Below are 17,771 nucleotides of genomic sequence, written 5' to 3' on the forward strand. Positions count from 1 at the left end.
ATTTACAAAATACAGATTACAGTTTCCAATGAAAATGAATCATGGTATTGGGTGGGTTTATAAAAGCTGTTTTTTATTTATACAAACCAATGTCAAAAGAATAAACCCTGCCACAGTACTTTCCAAATTCACAGGAAAGATCCTGTTTTTAGAAAAGAAAAGAATAGAACATTCCTTTGCATTAGGAAATATTCATGTAATAAACATCCTTTGACACCTAGTATTGGAATGCCCTTAAATTAAAAAAATACAAAGGCTGTTGTCTTTCTCCACTGGCAAAAGATTAAAAAAGAAAAAGCTTTGAACCTCAGAGGTGAGGAACTACACTGAGTGACAATTGAAATAAATGAAATCCTTGGAAGGTGATCATATTATTTAATTCAACATAGCCTGATTGGTTGGCTATCAATTACCAAGCACGCTATGACTGATTTACCTACAAAACACTTGAGCTTCCCCTGAGCTGTTCTCTATGGCTCTAACAGATAATTATGGAGCAGCATTGTCGAAGGTGTGTTCAGTACGAGTCTTATTCCTCATCAGTGGCTAAATGTAGTAACGATGTACTGCAAAACTCACTGGTCACATGTCCTCAACCATGCAAATGTAATCACAAACCATATTGTTTAGCAACAAAGGAAAGGAAACATTTGCACGCTGTTGATGGCATCAAAATAACTCTAAGTGTTGTTCCCAATGTCAGGTAAACAAGTGCTTCACAAATAAGGGACCATAGGTTATAGAAGAGCATCTGCTTTTCATGGGTTAGATACCGAATTCATTCCTTAGAACCTTCAGATAAAGCAAGGGCATGAGCCATAAGCCCATAGATTCCCAGCACTGCCTATGGCACGCTTATACCACACCCCACACCGATTATTAGAAGAGCAAAGGGACTGACTTGCTAGTGGTTGTCACTGCATAGTTCAGCATTAGGTTCTGTCACTGAAGCAACTGTATATCAGAAAGCTGCTGGGTGTTTCATACTCCTATTTTGATAACTGGCTCTTGGGGAGGTGAGTTAAAATACTTGCTCTTGTCATCCCAAGGACACATTAAGATAAATAATGTGTATCTACATAAGACCTTTTTGTTGTTAAGCTGTCTGAGAACTTGTCAGAAGTGCTAACACACTTAAATGGCTTGGAGGCCAAATTTCTTGTCTAGTTGCCAGGGGCAACACCTATGGCGTCTCTCTCTCTCTCTCTCTCTCTCTCTCTCTCTCTCTCTCTCTCTCTCTCTCTCTCTCTCTCACACACACACACACACACACACACACACACACACACACACACACTCTACCTGAATGCAACACCACAACCTAAGTTGTTCCACCTCAAACAGCTATCCTAGAGAAGGAGTGTAAGGGGCTGCTAGACTCTCTTGTTGATTACTTGCTTGTGATCAGACAGGGCACCTACAAGCAGCCACTGCTCAGAAGAGTAAGAGAGAGAGATTGCTGCTGCTCCTTCTGGCAATTGCATGCATGCCCAGGTGGGCAGATGACTGCCAGGGGAAGAAGGAAAGAGAGCATGGAACTGATACCTTTCCCTTTTCTGGGCAGTAGCTGCTTCTCGCCCTCACTGATCATCCACCTTGCTACTCTAACAGGAGGTTTTTCACACATGGCTCTATGCCTTCAGGTATCTGAAGAGTGAATCTGCTTCAGAGCAGATTGGAGGCATTTTCTTTCAAGAGAGTAGATGGACCATTCGCATAGCCATCAGCACCTCCTTCATATAGCCATCAGCATCTCCATCAACACCTTTGGAGAAAGCAGAAGCCTGGGAGGTGTTTTTGTTTTGTTTTTTTAAAATATTGACATTTTGTATTTTACAACATCTTTCCCAGTTCCCCTCCCACCCTGCCCCCGAGCCCAACCTTCCCTTTCCCTTTCAGCACTGGTTGAGGGGAGATGAGAAAAGAAAGGAGAGATGGAAAGAGAAAGAGGGAGAAAGAAAACAGAAGGGGAGGGAGGGAAGGAAGAGGAGAAGCGATACTCACCATTGCACTAGTAGGTATGGGTAGATCAAAGGGGTTTCTATTCTAAGAATAGTTCAAGGAAGTTGTCCCAGATTTCTGACCATTTATCCGATTTCTTTCTTTTTAAGAGGGCCCATTTTTCATGTGCCGCTAGCTCAAGCAGGTCCTGCACCCAATCCTCACTCCTAGGAGGATTGGGAGATTTCCACTGCCTCAATATTAACCTCTTGGCTACCAGCAAGCTCCACCATAGCCATTGTTTAGAACTGGATTTTAGTGGAGCTGCTGGAAATAGAGGATATTTTTTACCCCAGACATAACTTGGGCTAAGCCAGAATTCACAGCCTCCCTTTGGAGAAAAACAAAGCCCTGTCTGTCCCAGTCCCTGATAGCCCGCAGGGAGGTTGGGTTAAATCCAGCAAATATGTGGACTGGCACACTCCAATCAGGAGTGGATTCGGGGGGGGGGGGGGAGCCGTGTCTGTAAAAGCACCAGGTGAGCTAGCAGTCAGCCAGAGCAGCTAGAAGTTGCTGCTGCCTAAGAAAGCAAGAGGACCCCTTGCCTTCTCTGCAACTGTGATGCGTACCGACCAGGGATGGAATTAACTACTGATAGAGGAGGCCCTCCCAAACCTGCAATCGGCCCTGTGTACAAGGCAGTTTCATATTAATTAATGCAAAATGCTGTTAGTAGCAAAATACTAACTCAAGAGACTGGATTGTTTTTTTAAGGAATCTATTTAAAGCCTATCCTACCTGTGAGCTGGGCTTCAATTACCTTTGCTTCTGTCAAAATCAATTTATCAATCTGCTTGTGCAAATCTTTTAGGGCAAAGAGGGCAAGGATGCTGGCACTCATTATCTGATACAAGTAGCTTTCTCTCTCAGAGATGAAGGCAGACTAGGAGTTGCCTGTATTATTTGATAGATACTCCATGTATATCATCCACATTCTGTTAAATAATATATACTACATACTTTTTGTGAAGCTGTGTGGCATGATCCTGAGCATCTGTATTCATAAATAAGTTCCAGGGTGCTCTATGGGACTTAACCCCTAAAACGTGTGTTCCGCACTCATTTCTTACATTTATTTGAAATCCTTTTGGAAATAACTGAACATGATTAATTTAGGGCATATTTACACAGAGGCTATAAATAATGTTGTTGCAGACTTTGTGCTGGTCTCCTGGTGAGGCAGCTGGCAAATGGCTACCTAATCTGTGAATTAGTAACCACCATCCAAATGCTGGCAGAAGAGGGAGAGAAGCTAAGGCTTAGGGGTACTGAACATTTTCCTGTTTTGAGGGGTAGAGGTTCTGCTACTGGGATACAAGGCTATAAGAAGAAAAAGAATAGTCCCAGCTAAAGACACTGCAGGCTATTGCTAAATGCTCTGGGGAGACAGAGACAAGATGAAGCAAATTCTGTTCCCTCTGACTAAAACCATTACCCCTTGGGGACCAATAAGAAGGCAAATCAGATGAGATTGATTGATAGGTACAATGTCTGTGCACTCTCTTGGGAATTTGCAAGACTGGTATAATGAACTTCTGAGAGGTGGGGGGGGGGAGGTGGAGGACACAGAGGAAGAGGAAGAAGGAAGAGTATTTCTGGAGTGAACACACTTTTAATAACCCCAAATCCTATTTTGTGTGTTTGGTGAAAACATCAGATTTATAGGACCTACACCAAACCTTAAGTGCACAAGATTTTTCTGTAATTATTCCTGGCTTTTTTCCTCCTCAGTGTGGCTAATTCTGTCTGAAGTAATACAGACCAGAAAAAGCTGCACCATAGGTTTTCTCCCTGTAATCTTGTGTTTCGGCGCAGATCAAAATTGTTTCACACATTCCGGTTATCAAGCAGGAACTTATAATCACCCAGTGTGGATTATAAATATACAAGTGCAACTTATACTGAAATATCACTTGTACAGTAGTAGTTCCCAAGTTTGTGTTCTGAGGCCAAGATATTGTGTGCCACAAGAGAATTGCTGGCATTGCAAAGAAATTAACGACAGTCATCCCTTGCCATCAGCTAGGGTTCCATTCTGGCACAACCTTGTTGTTGACAAATTCATGGTTGGCGAGACATTAAAGTCTAAGGGAAACAGGATTAGGGGGATCATGACTGCAAAAAGACCTAAAAAGAAAGGGAAAATACCCCCAAAATGCTAAAAAAAACACCCCACATGAAATCCTGTAATATTGCCAAGAGTCACCAAGAAGAATGAGCAGATCAAACCGATAGACATTTTTTTAATCCTGCCCCCTCCCCCAAAATGACTCAAAGGCATTTTAAATTGGCAAGGCACAGCAAAGGTCACCAAGAGGAATGAGCAGATCAAACCTCTGAACCCCACAAAACACTGGGCCACCCCTCATCTCTAAAAGACCTCGCCAACCGTGGATACTCAGGTTGCATTTGGCAAGACCTGTCACTATCAATCAATCTTTATTACGGTCACAGACCAGCATAGAAGACTTGTCAGAATTTCCTATTCACATATATTCAAAACTGTGGATGGCAAGCAATGACTGTCATTAAAGGCTCCTGTGAGCCCCAAGTGCCAACCTGCAGGCAAGGCAGTCCTCATATAATTCACTGCTCTGACATTGTCTCCTTCCAATCAGTGAACACATAATTCTGTCCCATCTCTGTAAATCGGGGCGAGGGCAGCAGAACTGACCTGTTCCCAGGGGAGGATGCTGGTTGCAACTATGCCTGGGCCACTCCACTGGACCTACATCCATTTTTATGCCATTGCTGAAATAGTTTAATAATACACATGATCATGTGCATTTTATATGAAAAGATATGCTAACAGCAGCAACATAAGAAGAAAATCACAGCAAAAGGAATACAAATATGTATTTACAGTGTCAATTAATGCAGCATATTGATGAAGAATGAAATCGTCAATTAAATTACATATGTGCACATCTTGGGGTCAAGCTCCATATTATGTTGGAGGCTGTGCATTTTGTTTTTAAATAAATAGCAGCCATGCAGGGAGGTCAGGATGGTGGTTCAAGAGAAGAGGGTATTTAACCCTTTCTCCTTGCACCACAGTAGCTTAGAAAATTGTACTCCTGAAATTGCTATCAACACAGAGGAGAGAGCAGTGTGTGTGATGTTGGGGTATGTGTGATGTTTTCATCAGAACGGTGAAGTGAAGAGAAAAGGTGAAATACAACCTCTGCATGCCACAGTTATCATCTGGCACCCTGTGGCTATTTAACTTTTTTTTAAAATGCAAGGGCCAAGATGCATGTTTAATATGATATGTAGTTCGGCCATGTCCTAGGTTCTACGTTTGTACATCTTTGAAAATTAGAGCACATAGAATGCCCTTGAAAACATCATTGGGAGCCTCAAACAATTCCCTGCTACTAATGGAGCAGAACATCTGCAGTGACTTGCAATTTAAAGAGAAAGACTTTGTGAATATTGGATCTTGGTGAATCAATGAGCACTATGAACATTCCACAATTGTCTGAAAAAGCATTCATCATCAGGTGCCTGTCTAAATATTTAAGGCAACTCCATTTAAATGAAAATGGCTCAAATGTTACATTACTGAATGATTGTGTTAGTGCAGCTGATCAATATTTCATCCAGCTAGCTAAAATGAATGCTCAACAATATTAGTAACCAGAGTCAGAATGGATCCTCAATAGAGCATATTTCCCTGTCCTTGTCTCTAGCCTCGTTAAGAAATACTTTCAAGCAGAAATTCATGTATGGAGGGGAGGTGACTGGAGTCGCGTCTGGTGGTCCCATCCCAGCTGCCATACATTTTAGATTCCGATTTTCACATAACTTATGTACGTACACCCAAATGTGGCATCTATACCCTGGAAAAATGTGTGGTATGGAATACATATACACACTGTCTACACACATAGGCTATATACAAGTAGGAACATGGAATAAATTGAAGTGGGGGAGGGGGTTAAGCAGGCACATGCCCAATCTCTTTATCTCTAGACAATATTTTCTGCTTTAATTAATGTTTGAAAAGGGGTCCTCTCTCATTCTCCCCCCACCTGCCGCAGAGAGAGAGAGAGCACACGCGAGCAGGCTGAGATAACTTCTTTCATTATAGGCCCAGCCCAAGACCCTCTCCTGGAGCCTAAGGTGGGATGGTGGACCATGCTTGAGAAGAGAATAGCAATCCATTATGATTCAGACTGTGCAGCACCCCACAATTCTAGGTGACAGTGGAAACAATGAGTAAATGAGCCACACCAGCCAAGAAAGCCTTTTGCATTGACTAGACTGGTCAAGTGATGATTCTGCACCCTACAAATGTTTGTGGGTAAAGCTCATTCACTGGTTTGAGTACCTCAGAGCTTACTTTTCACAGAATGGCAACCTCGTTCCCATTGGTTGGCTATCTAAAGAATAATATTGAGATGCATGTTTTACTGAGATCTACTCACATACTTTAAATTAGTAATTAGTGTCCCAATTCTAAACTGGGCCTAGAGGAGTTTACTGAATGAGCACCTTGCCACTGTTCCACCTGGAAGTCAGGGGAATATGCTTCCCTATGCTTCCCAGCATCATTCATTGATTCAGGAAGGCTCTGGAAATGACATTTCCCAGGCTTCCATGGAGAATGGTGGTAAGGCCGAGTGTTCCCCCAGCATTTTTTGAATGAGACATGCATGCATGGGAGCATCCAGGATTTAAAGATGTGGCCTCTAAAAAAAATCACTAAATCACTTAAAAAAACCCCTTTTCCTTGCAAGGATACTGGAAAATATTGAAGGAAACTGGTGGTAGCAACATTGCCTAGCTGGCAGCTATACATGGCACAGAGCTGTTGTGGAGGAAAAAATACGTAAATTTATACTCAGACACTATTTTAAATTTTTGTTCCAACACTACTTTAAATTTACTTTTACATTTTCTTTCCTATTGGTTTTATATTGTTTCATTTCTACATAACAGCATAAATCCTGTCTGAAGCTGAAATGCTTTACAAAATTTAAATCCACAGCTATGTCCATTCATGTAATTGCCTTGTGCCTAAGTAGCATTGTTGCCTTGTGCCTAAGTAACATTCTACCCTGGAGCCCCAGGCTAAAAGGCAGAAAATTCTACCTTGCATAATGTTGTTTGTGAAAGGGAAGACAGCTGGATATTGTCTAGTGTGACATCAGCAGCACATACTTGCAGCAGATTGAGATGCTGTGATTATTTCCTCTCCCGAAGTAAGAACAGTATATTTGCTATTAGAGATATCTGCCCTAATAAGACAGTAGGTTTGTGATTATCACCACAGGTCTTTTTAAAACAGAAAAAGCATGGTAGCTTAACTGTACAGGCAGTTGCAAAATTACACCAAGTATATATGCCATTTTTAACAATTCAGAACTCTATTATTCTTTCATGCAACCACAGGTAACACAATTCATACAACTTGCACCAGTGTTTTATTTATATTTATCCTCCAACGAGCTCAGGGCTGAGTGCATGGAGTCTCTCCCTATTTCCATGTTCTCCTTGCAAAAGCCCTGTGACATAGCCTAGGCTGACACAGGTCAAGGTTGTATGGGGATTCAGATTAGAAGCTGGTTCTAATACTCGACCCATTACCCCCAACTGGCTCAGTGTTTGGAATCTGTTTTACAAAAACAGTATCTCTGCTTTTGCAGGTAAGTATCTCAAGCGTGTAGCACTGTGGTATGGGAAGGCAGAAACATCCCCAGGAATAGAGTTAGCACTGCCTTAGACATAATATTGGCCATAGTGTGTAAAGATTGCCACAATCCCTACCACATGAGCCTGATTTCCAGCAATGTAAACATTGCAGAGTTGAGTTGCTCCTTCATGGGGCACATGCAGGGGCATAGCTATAATTGAGCGAAAGGGTTCAAAGAACACGGGCCCCCAGCTCCTGAGGGCCCTCCAGCTCCACCCCTCCCTATTTTCTTCATTATCGCCCTCACTCTTTGGGGCCGCCAGAGAGAGGGATGGACACGGGCCCCCTCTCCCCTAGCTATGCCCCTGGGGACATGTACCCCCTTTTTCTACAACTGCTGTTTCTGATGCAGAATCTCCTCCTGCCTTGGTTAGGATTAATCCATCAGCAAAGCACAGCCTCATCCACAAACATTCAAGACTCTGATGGGGAATGGAGTACTGCAGAATATCCAATTAAGCCCATCATTGAACAGAGTGAAACTTTGATTTGAAGTAGCTAATAAAAGCAGCATAGGAACACAAAGTAGGCAAAAGATAGCTAGTTCAGTTAGATTTCAGTGTTCTAAATACTTGCCATTTCAGTTTTTCTGTAATGAAAAACATCCTATTGGGGAGAAGAAAACTGTTTGCTGAATGAGAGCACCCTCTTATTGAAAAATAGATAACTTCTATTCAACTATTTTGGCACATCATTCAGTGCAGCACTTCCCATAGCAGAGGGTGGTTTTTCACCCCCCACTGTCATAGCATGCAGGAAAAGCAAGTAAAGTAATGTTAGCAGAGACTGAAAAGTCTTATACAGTGTGGAAAGTATGATACTGAAGAAAGCACTGAAAAGATTTGAACAAAAATCCATTTTCTATAAAGGGACACATATTCAGGAATCAGTTCTCCTCAAAAAGGTGTTTTGCCACATGAAAACTAAACATGGGATATTTTAAAATATGACAAATATTCATTCCCCTCACAGCCAATAAAGCAAGATGACACCAGCAAGAGCAGGTATAAGCATGTGGGTTGGTGCAGCCAAAAAGAGAAGATGATGAAGTAAACTGTATGATGCATTCTTGTACTTAGGAAATGTTTAGTGGCACATTAGATCAGTGAAGATCAGCACAAAACATGCATGGATCAAGAGGGCAAAAGGTATACCTTGCTTAAAGATATTCAGTAACACAATGTGAAAGTTATACTCTCAAGAACTCACACACAAAGGTCTTCAGTTGCAATGCACAGCACTCCAACATACACAGCACTCCATAAGAGTCCATGCAAATTCATAGCCCCGCCCGCTTTGGTTGCTTGTCCTTTTTAAATGTAACTTTTGACTTGTTTTAAAATTTCTGCTTTGTCTTGTGGTTCAAGAGTTATAACGATACTTTACTCTGTTCTTTTATATTATCTAAATAACATTTTTTAAAAAAGATTCCATTAGATCATGACTGAGATGAACAGATTTTATCTAATGGAATAATTATCACTGTTTTCTACATATTTATGAGTTCTATTTGATACATAACAAGAACAATGACTTGACAAGGCTGAGCAAGCATTCACTGATGGCTGAGCTAGCGCACAGTTGACTTGTTCTATGAACAAGCTCTGGGGATGTAAATCCAGTTACAATTCTGTCTTAAAAAACCAATCACACACCACAACATCTTTTAAACACCAATTATAAAATTAGTCACAAAACAGTTATTTGATATTTTATAAAAGAAAAGGAAATATATATGTCTTGCAACTTATTTGGACAGCATAACATCCTGATCAAGCTTAAGGGACCCAGGGAGACGTGGCCCAGATTCTTGCTCAGCATGAAGCTCAGTCTGAGCCTAACCTATCTCTCAAGGTAGATCATTGTGAAGATAAAACTGAATGATTATAATACCACAAAATATTTATATAGCACTTTAGAGCTCTCAATTCACTTCACACATATTATTTCAGCAATTCCCTAAAACAACCCTATATGGGGAAGTCACTGTTGCTATCTTAAATATACATCCAAGCATGAGGCGTGTGAAGCATGTGTGCATCTTAGAATCTCTTGTTCTGAAGCAGCTATTTCAATGGGAAGAGCCAGCGTGGTGTAGTGGTTAGAGTGCTAGACTAGGACCGGGGAGACCTGAGTTCAAATCCCCATTCAGCCATAAAACTAGCTGGGTGACTCTGGACCAGTCACTTCTTTCTCAGCCTAACCTACTTCACAGGGTTGTTGTGAAAGAGAAACTCAAGTATGTAGTACACCGCTCTGGGCTCCTTGGAGGAAGAGCGGGATATAAATGTAATAATAATAACAATAATAATAATGTGTGAGCACTTGTGTGTTTTGCTAATGGCATCCTGTTTTATCAGTGAGCAGGAGAATGCTCAGAATAGTCAAGCAGTTAGTTGTGGTTGTAGGAGTTTCCCTTCACATAAGAGAACTTGAAACTCCTGCATGTATGTAAGGCTTGGGATCTCAGAAAGACAGTGATTTTAATGCAAGGGGGTTATATGTAGAGATGTACAGAAAGCATCTGAGCTGTGGTTTTGGTTTCCCTTGCAAATTCTCAGGTGTATTCTTGGAGTCACACTGATATTTACTTTGAATTTCAATGCCAACCTTATTTATACATGTTCTGAAATTGCTATGATTCAGAAGGGTCTGTACAGCAACATGCCAGCTGATATGTTGCACAGTGAAATGTGGACAGTTCTGAACCACCTGCGTTACTGCAAGTGCCAAAGAAAACACTGGCACTCTCACATAATTATTTTTGCACAAATTCTTAACTGGTTCAATTTTACTTCCATGACACCACTTACATTATTTCCAGTGTGTCCCAGAAGAATGATCACACTGAGTATTTGCACAAGAGCATCAGAATTTTTATGCACGCACAGCAGCACAAACAGTTCAGAACTGCCCAAGTTGCACTGTGCAACATGTCAGCCACTGTCTTCTCAACTTAGCATTTAATTATTTATTTATATCTCTGCTTTAAAGCAAACTAAAACAACTGCAACAGCCAACATATGAAAGGAACTAAGAAATTAGCTGGAATTCAGATTAGCTGGATCCTGAAGATGACGATGATCCCCAGATCCCCTATAACGATCCCCAGAGAGTCAGGATATCTATTTTAACCCTGTGGAGGAACAGTACTTCTTCTTCTTTTCTTTTCTTTCTTTTTTTTTTTTTGGAGTTTCCTTTAATTTTGCATTTCCCCCCAATTTTGAAGCAAATTCAAATCTATATTTTGAGCATAGAATAGTTGAGGATGTAGATAATATCTGAGGGCTATTTACAGGCAAGAGTTGAAGAGGAGAATGTTTTGAAGCAAATTTGTTCTAGTTCTACATTGTTTGTATCTCTTTTGACCATACAGTTCAATACGCTCTGATATATGAGTCTACCAAACATTAGGCACAGATGACAGTATCAGAGGAAGAAGAAGAAGAAGAAGAAGAAGAAGAAGAAGAAGAAGAAGAAGAAGAAGAAGAAGAAGAAGAAAGCATTGAATATAAATATTCTCTAAGCTACCTGTGTTGTACTCACATCCACTTAATAAGCATATTCAAACAAAAAAAGTAGAACATAAATCCAATGAATCTGGACAGGAAACAAAGAAATCAACAACATAAACTAACATTCTGTTCAGGCCCAGTGACATTTTGATAAAATAGCTCCAAGAAAATCATAAGGAGAAACTGGTGAAGAGCAGATCATAAATGTAGATGGAAATTGTTTTTATTGATTTTCATTGGCAGTGAAGCTCATAACATGACAACTACTCCCCCCCCCCCCACTTTTGTAAAGCTGTGGGAGACTAGGGACACAGGAAAGGGCTGTTTTCAATCTTCAGTCACTGCATGCCAGTATTAGCCAATCTTTTTCAGGAACAGATGCCACAAGTCAAGTCCAAAGTATGAGACAGAGCCAGTCTAACCAACATTGGCTGATATTTAGACTAACAAAGCACACATCCATTTAATGCTATGCATGCACTACAGAGTAGGGGTGTTATTCATTGACAAAGATCACCCCTTCCCCTTAGCACACATGCAATGTTGCTGCATGCATGCTTTGTTAGACTGCATGTCAGCCACCATATACAGTGTTCCCGTTTCCCTCCTCTTCCAAAAACAGGCAGACAAGCCTGACTAACCCGTGCAGCCACTGTGGGTCCTCCAGCTCCTGTCCAGACACATCACAAACCCCTTCAATTAACTCACAGGAGATGTTTTGTGGGCCAGCAAGGATGATACAGTCCCTGACCATGTGATTCAAAAGAGGATACCAAGAGCACACCCATTGTGGCATCATCCATGGACATCCTGATGTTCTTCTGCTATGCTGCTTTATTACATGGGTGGGTTGTACACCTGAATGGCCATCTACACAAATTCCAAATTCTTGGAGAGGCTTCAGATGAACAGCCTCCCCCTTGACACACACACAATAAAGGCATGTACTGAGATGACATTGGGATGTCCATGAAAGATGGGTAGGCTTTTGGCATATCCCCTAATCACAAGGGCAGAGACTGCATCATCAATACCAGCCTTGTATGTATTGCTCCAATACATTTCAACCCAAGGATTAAGAAAAGATCACTTCTGCATAGCAAGCTACCAACTAGGTAGACTGAGAGTTGTACTAGACATTAAATTCACGACCAATATTGAATTTCCTAGCCCTGTATGTATTGTATATTATAATGCATGGCATGAATAGGGATTACCCTGTAGAAAAAGCCCCTATTCTAAATTTATATCAGTACAGATATACCCCATTATCTGCGAGGGTTCCGTTCCCTCAGATTTTCGTGGGTAATGACACCATGGATAATGAAGCATCGGGGCAATGGGAATCAGGGGGTTAGGTTCCTGCATGAAAGAAAAAAAACACATGGAAAAACATTAAGCAATGGTGAAAATAAATGAAATAAATTGCCGAAACATGCTCTGTAGGTCTCCATCTGTCAGGAACTGCCCCTCAAAACTGTCAATTTGGTAATTTTTTTGGAAAAATCATGGGAGGGATCTGTTTTTACCCAACATAAGAGCCACAAAATGGCTCCTTTAAACAAAATGGTGCCTAGCAATGACCTCGGAGGTCACTTCCAGCTACCTAGGAAGTGTTGATATGTGGATTTTTTTCTGTACCTGTGTATGCCAAGGTTGGGTGCATATTTTTGCACCATGGATACGCAGAACCATGAATAGTAGTATCACCTATAGTGAGGTCCACCTGTAGTGCTCACTAGTAAGGGGTGGGGAAACGCACAAATTAATGGTTCCAAGTTCTACTATACAATATCCTTAGGAAATAATTCATCATGGGGTCACAGTTAGACCAGTTGGGGAACAAAAACAAGTTATCATATCTGTTTGCTTCAGGTCAGTTAAAATGAACTCTTCAAAAGCCACAAGAACATGTAGAGATACTAGTCAACTACTGTCTATTATATTATACAATAGATTATATATCATACTTGATCAACATGACTATGAAGCATTTAAATATGTATTCAGAAATGATTTGATAATGTTAGAAAATATTAACACGTCTGACCTAATTTGTTGGCTGACCTAATTCAGCATGGGTCAGGGGTAATGAGTGATTTGGGCACAGTTCCAAAGACTCTGCATGTTAATAGGTGCCTGGACTGTAGATATTTCTCTGCACAAATGCTGTGTGTGTGCACGTGCATGTATGCATGCGAGTGTGTGTGCATGCATGAGAGAGAGAGAGAGAGAGAGAGAGAGAAGCAAGCAGTGGACAAAGGTTCACATGCATAATTGCTACTGCTACTGTTTTTATTTAAACTGCATCATCTCACAGAGGTGCCATGAAAAAGTCGTGTGCTAGGCCTTGGAATTAAAAATGTGTTTTAGAATATAATCACTGATTAAACTCCTGTTAGAAATCCTGTTTTGTTGGAATATGTGCTGAAGTCAGCTGTTGCAGCACTTGCACTATCACTACATAACCTGGCTATGTGCTTCAATAATCCACATCACAGCACATGGCCAAGCTGAAGTGAAGTGAAATGATGACCTGGTCAGAAGTAGAGCCGCTATCAACATTTTCCCTAAAGCAAAAACTGAGGCACATCTGGGGGCTACTTATTTAAACAGCTGAAGAATTTAAAGAGAAGGCAAAGAGTGTTGATAAGAGTAACAAAATGTCGAATGGGGAAACCCACACATTCCTGGGCTATCACCAGGTTTTGCCTACTTGAAATCTGGGAGCTTCTTCTCATGCACATCTGAGGAATCTCAAGGAGTTTTGAAATGGCCAGTAAAAAATTTCTCAGGTTCCACATATCCATAGTTTGAAGCACTACAGCTGCAATCTCAGCTATCACAAAATTCTGCAGTAGTAATAGAAGCAGATCCCATCCCTTCCCCACACAGCCTTCATTATTTCTATAAATTCATTTTGTGCAACCATGTTCTCAAACATCAGGTCTCTTATTTGCAATAATGTAAATCAAAAACCACCCAATCAGAGATGGTTCATTTGGTATAATGGAGTTCCAAAAGACAAGACATTCAGATTTTTTAATATAAGGAAAAGACTTAATAGAAATTGGTAGATGAGGACTGAAACAATTTATAAAATACATCATGTATAATTTATTCAGTACTTAAGGAATACTGTATTTCAGAGCAATTCTCCTGCACCTGTCTCCTCAATTTAATTTCTGTTCCCTTACTGACACCATACTAAATGCAGATATTTTCCCTCTTTTTGCTCCGTACTCAGCTATTAGGAAAACAGTGGGATAAGCAACTGACTGGCCCAGCCTGGGTTTTTAACCTCGAGGCTGGTAGGTAGCAATTTAAAATGAGACTTTATCTGTACTAGGCTCTTCTATACTATTACTGCTATTTAACCTTATATATCATTGGCAGGGTGGTAAGTGTAGAGAACACTGAAATGGCATGGTTCCAGCCAAGAGAGTTTACAATCTACAATAGATCGCATCGACAAAACATGGAAGGACTGAGAAGTCAGAAATTTAAAATGAGTGATTCTGGATCATACCACTTCAGACTCGGGGCTAGTCCAAACCAATAGGCAGTACAGGTGGCTAATGGGCAAAATTTTCAAGGGAGAATATGACTTACTGCTTCAGACTTTTGAGACAACATAGTACAAGGTGAGGGAGCAAATGCCTCCTCTGTTTTCTCCAGTCACAGCTTCTTTCACCTCATTCTATACATGTGAATGGATAGACTGTTCCTTTCTTTCTCTTCCGTTTGTTCATTCTTTCAAGAGAACAGGAAAGAAGGACTGGCATCAGCAGAGCATTTGAGGAAGAACCACAGCCGCTCCCCTTCTCCAGCTCCCTATACATACAAGAAGATTGGTGGGTGTAGTGAAAATTCATAATTGTATACCTTCCGCTGTTAGTTAATTATCTTAAGAATATGCTAATTTGTGGTCCTGCCCAAAGGTCACATGGGGCTGTTAGAGCTACAGGAAAACTTGAGACTGCTCTATGAAGTTATTAAGGCACTTGACTGGTTTGGATAACACCTCCTCCACTGGCTGATCACACACGATAAGGTCATATATGTGCCTTGAGTGCAGATGTCCTTCCCCCCTCCTAGGGCACTGGGAACCTTTCCCTAATCATGTGGGCACTCCACTAAATGCACTGCAACAACCTAGCATCTCCAGCAGATATGCAAGGTGGAACTTCCCCCCATATTTTACTGTTCTATGAAAAAAATTCAATTTCTAAAATATCTAGTTGGCTACTTGAAAAACTTTTAAGATACAATGAGGGCAAATTAATTTTTAGACTGAATAAATAGGTCAGATAGCATGCCAAATCCAATCACGATCTATTTAGGGCATCAAGAAAATTTGTAAAGTAATTTTTTTAGAAAACAGTAATGCAAATTTTATGCAAATAGCAAGGGGGAGATTTTCCAATTCAAAAATTTCCAGGAAACCACATAATTAGGAAAAGGCACCCTGGCACCAGGAGGGCAAGAAGGACATACACGCTCGTGGTGTGTGGTGGGGCTGGCAGATAAAGTGTCCAAATTAGCCTGCTCTGTGTTTTATTCCAGTCCTTTTTACTGTTGTGTGTACTTATAGAAACAAACCCATTACATAAGGAAGCAAAATTAATTTCTAAGTATACGGTAGCTGCAGAACAGCTAAGATCGCCAGCCCTATTCAGACTGCAGATGGGGGATTAAATATCGGACTACCTCCCCATATAAGTGGTACCTTATAAGTGGATGATCGATTTGATATGAATTTAATGTCTAGCATCTCCACAGCTTCTGAAAATTAGATCTTGTAATGTGCAAATGAGAAGAAAACAATTGATAAGAGAAAAATATACTTGATAAGAAAACTACAAGAGGATGATTGCTGTACTTCCGTTATTTCATTCGGAGAGCTAGGGCAGCAGATACAGAGCAAAAACAATTGGAAACTTAATTAAGCAGTCAGCTCTAATGAAAAGGGTCATAACCCAGAGCAAGTAAATCAAAACAAGCTACAGTATAGCATAAATAGATGGATGAGCCAGAATACTAAATTGAACTCAGTAATATGAACTGCTGCAATAGTGTTTTAAAAATAGAAGAGGAACAGCATGACATTATAGGGTAGTGTGCAATGGAGAACATTCTATGGCATATGAAGAAGATATCAGCATTAAGAGAAAAAGGAAAACAAAAATGTGCTTGAACTATGTTATGAGCTCATTTATAAATGAGGCCTTATCGTGTTATTTTGGGGCTTGGTACATATATGAACATTTGTGACATAGAGATTGGCAATTCAGATGCAATGGTTTATCATGGTTCTAGCACTAAATGGACAAGCCTAAGACCGTTGTGGGTTCATGTGTTCCCTTCTCCTCCTCACTTCGGTTGTGCATGAAAAGAGATTGAAAGACGCATTTCTTCACCCAGGCTTTTAACTGATATTGTTTTGATTGTTCTGAATGTTATTTTTAGAATATTGTTTTTAAAAATTTAAATTGTGTTTTACATTTCTTGCTTTTAAATTTTTTGTTTTGTTTTGTTTTTGTTTTTAATTAATGTTTTACTTTTTAATCTTGTTGTAAACCGCCCAGAGACATAAGTTTTGGGCGGTGTAAAATATGAGATATATATATATCAACTCAGGATACCATGACAGAATTTGGATGGAACATAAAACTGGAATCAAACAGGGCAGAGGTTGGAACTACATTACATCCGATTTCGTGCACCCACAGTTCTGAGCCGAAAACAACCTGTAGTTTGCCTTACCAAACTCCAGTTTGAACTTTCAGTTTGCAATAAGTGCACACAATACAGAGAATAGAGAGCTGCATTGCAGCACCAAACCCCAGCAGGGCCCCCCTCTAATCAATTGCGGTGCTCCACAAAAATCCCTTTGTGCTCTTGTCCCTAACACAACCATGCTCCTCACAGGACAACCTGTGCAGTTGTCCAGAGGCGTAACTAGGGAAAACGGCGCCCGGGGCAAACACTGAAATTGCGCCCCCCCCGCTGCGCCCCCCCCCGCCGCCCCCCCAGCATACATCTGACTGACACACAATATGTCTTCAGGGATCGTTTCAAAAGGGACAGGAGGCGGAGCCAATAGAGAGGGAGAGGCAAGCATACTAAGAAGGCCTCTCTGAGCAGCTCTGGTCACACCTTTCCGCTTCTGTGCTCCCTCCTCCTTTTGAATCTTCCTCGTTTAGATTCCTCATGTGTGCGTGCGTGCCTCCTTGTTTCATTTTAATCTGCCTTTCATTTGCTTAAGGGAATCTGGCTGCAAACGTAACTAACAATAATTGGAGCAGAGGGTCCTTTCCTCAGGTCTCCTCGTCTCGTTTTGATTCTTCCAAAAGCAGCAGCAGCACTTTCTGTCTCGGCAGGCACAGAGCAGGCAGCGCTCCTCCGGGTCTCGCTCTTTAGCTGCTGCTGCTGCCGCCCAAAAGAGCCGGAGGAGGAGAGGTGGGTTACGGTGGGAGTGGGACAGAACTATGGGCTCGCTTCCCCCACACCAGCTATTGGCCCAAGCGGCTCCTGCTGCGAAGGAGCAACCCAAC

General features: G+C 41.1%; 1 protein-coding gene across 10 annotated transcripts in view; it reads right to left on the reverse strand.

The window, feature by feature from the left end:
* Positions 1 to 17,771, reverse strand: part of PCDH7 (protocadherin 7) — a 557,215-nt gene that overhangs the window by 102,520 nt on the left and 436,924 nt on the right. The window lies entirely within an intron of this gene.

The sequence above is a fragment of the Hemicordylus capensis genome, chromosome 5 (genome assembly GCF_027244095.1).
Source record: "Hemicordylus capensis ecotype Gifberg chromosome 5, rHemCap1.1.pri, whole genome shotgun sequence".
NCBI lineage: Eukaryota > Metazoa > Chordata > Lepidosauria > Squamata > Cordylidae > Hemicordylus > Hemicordylus capensis.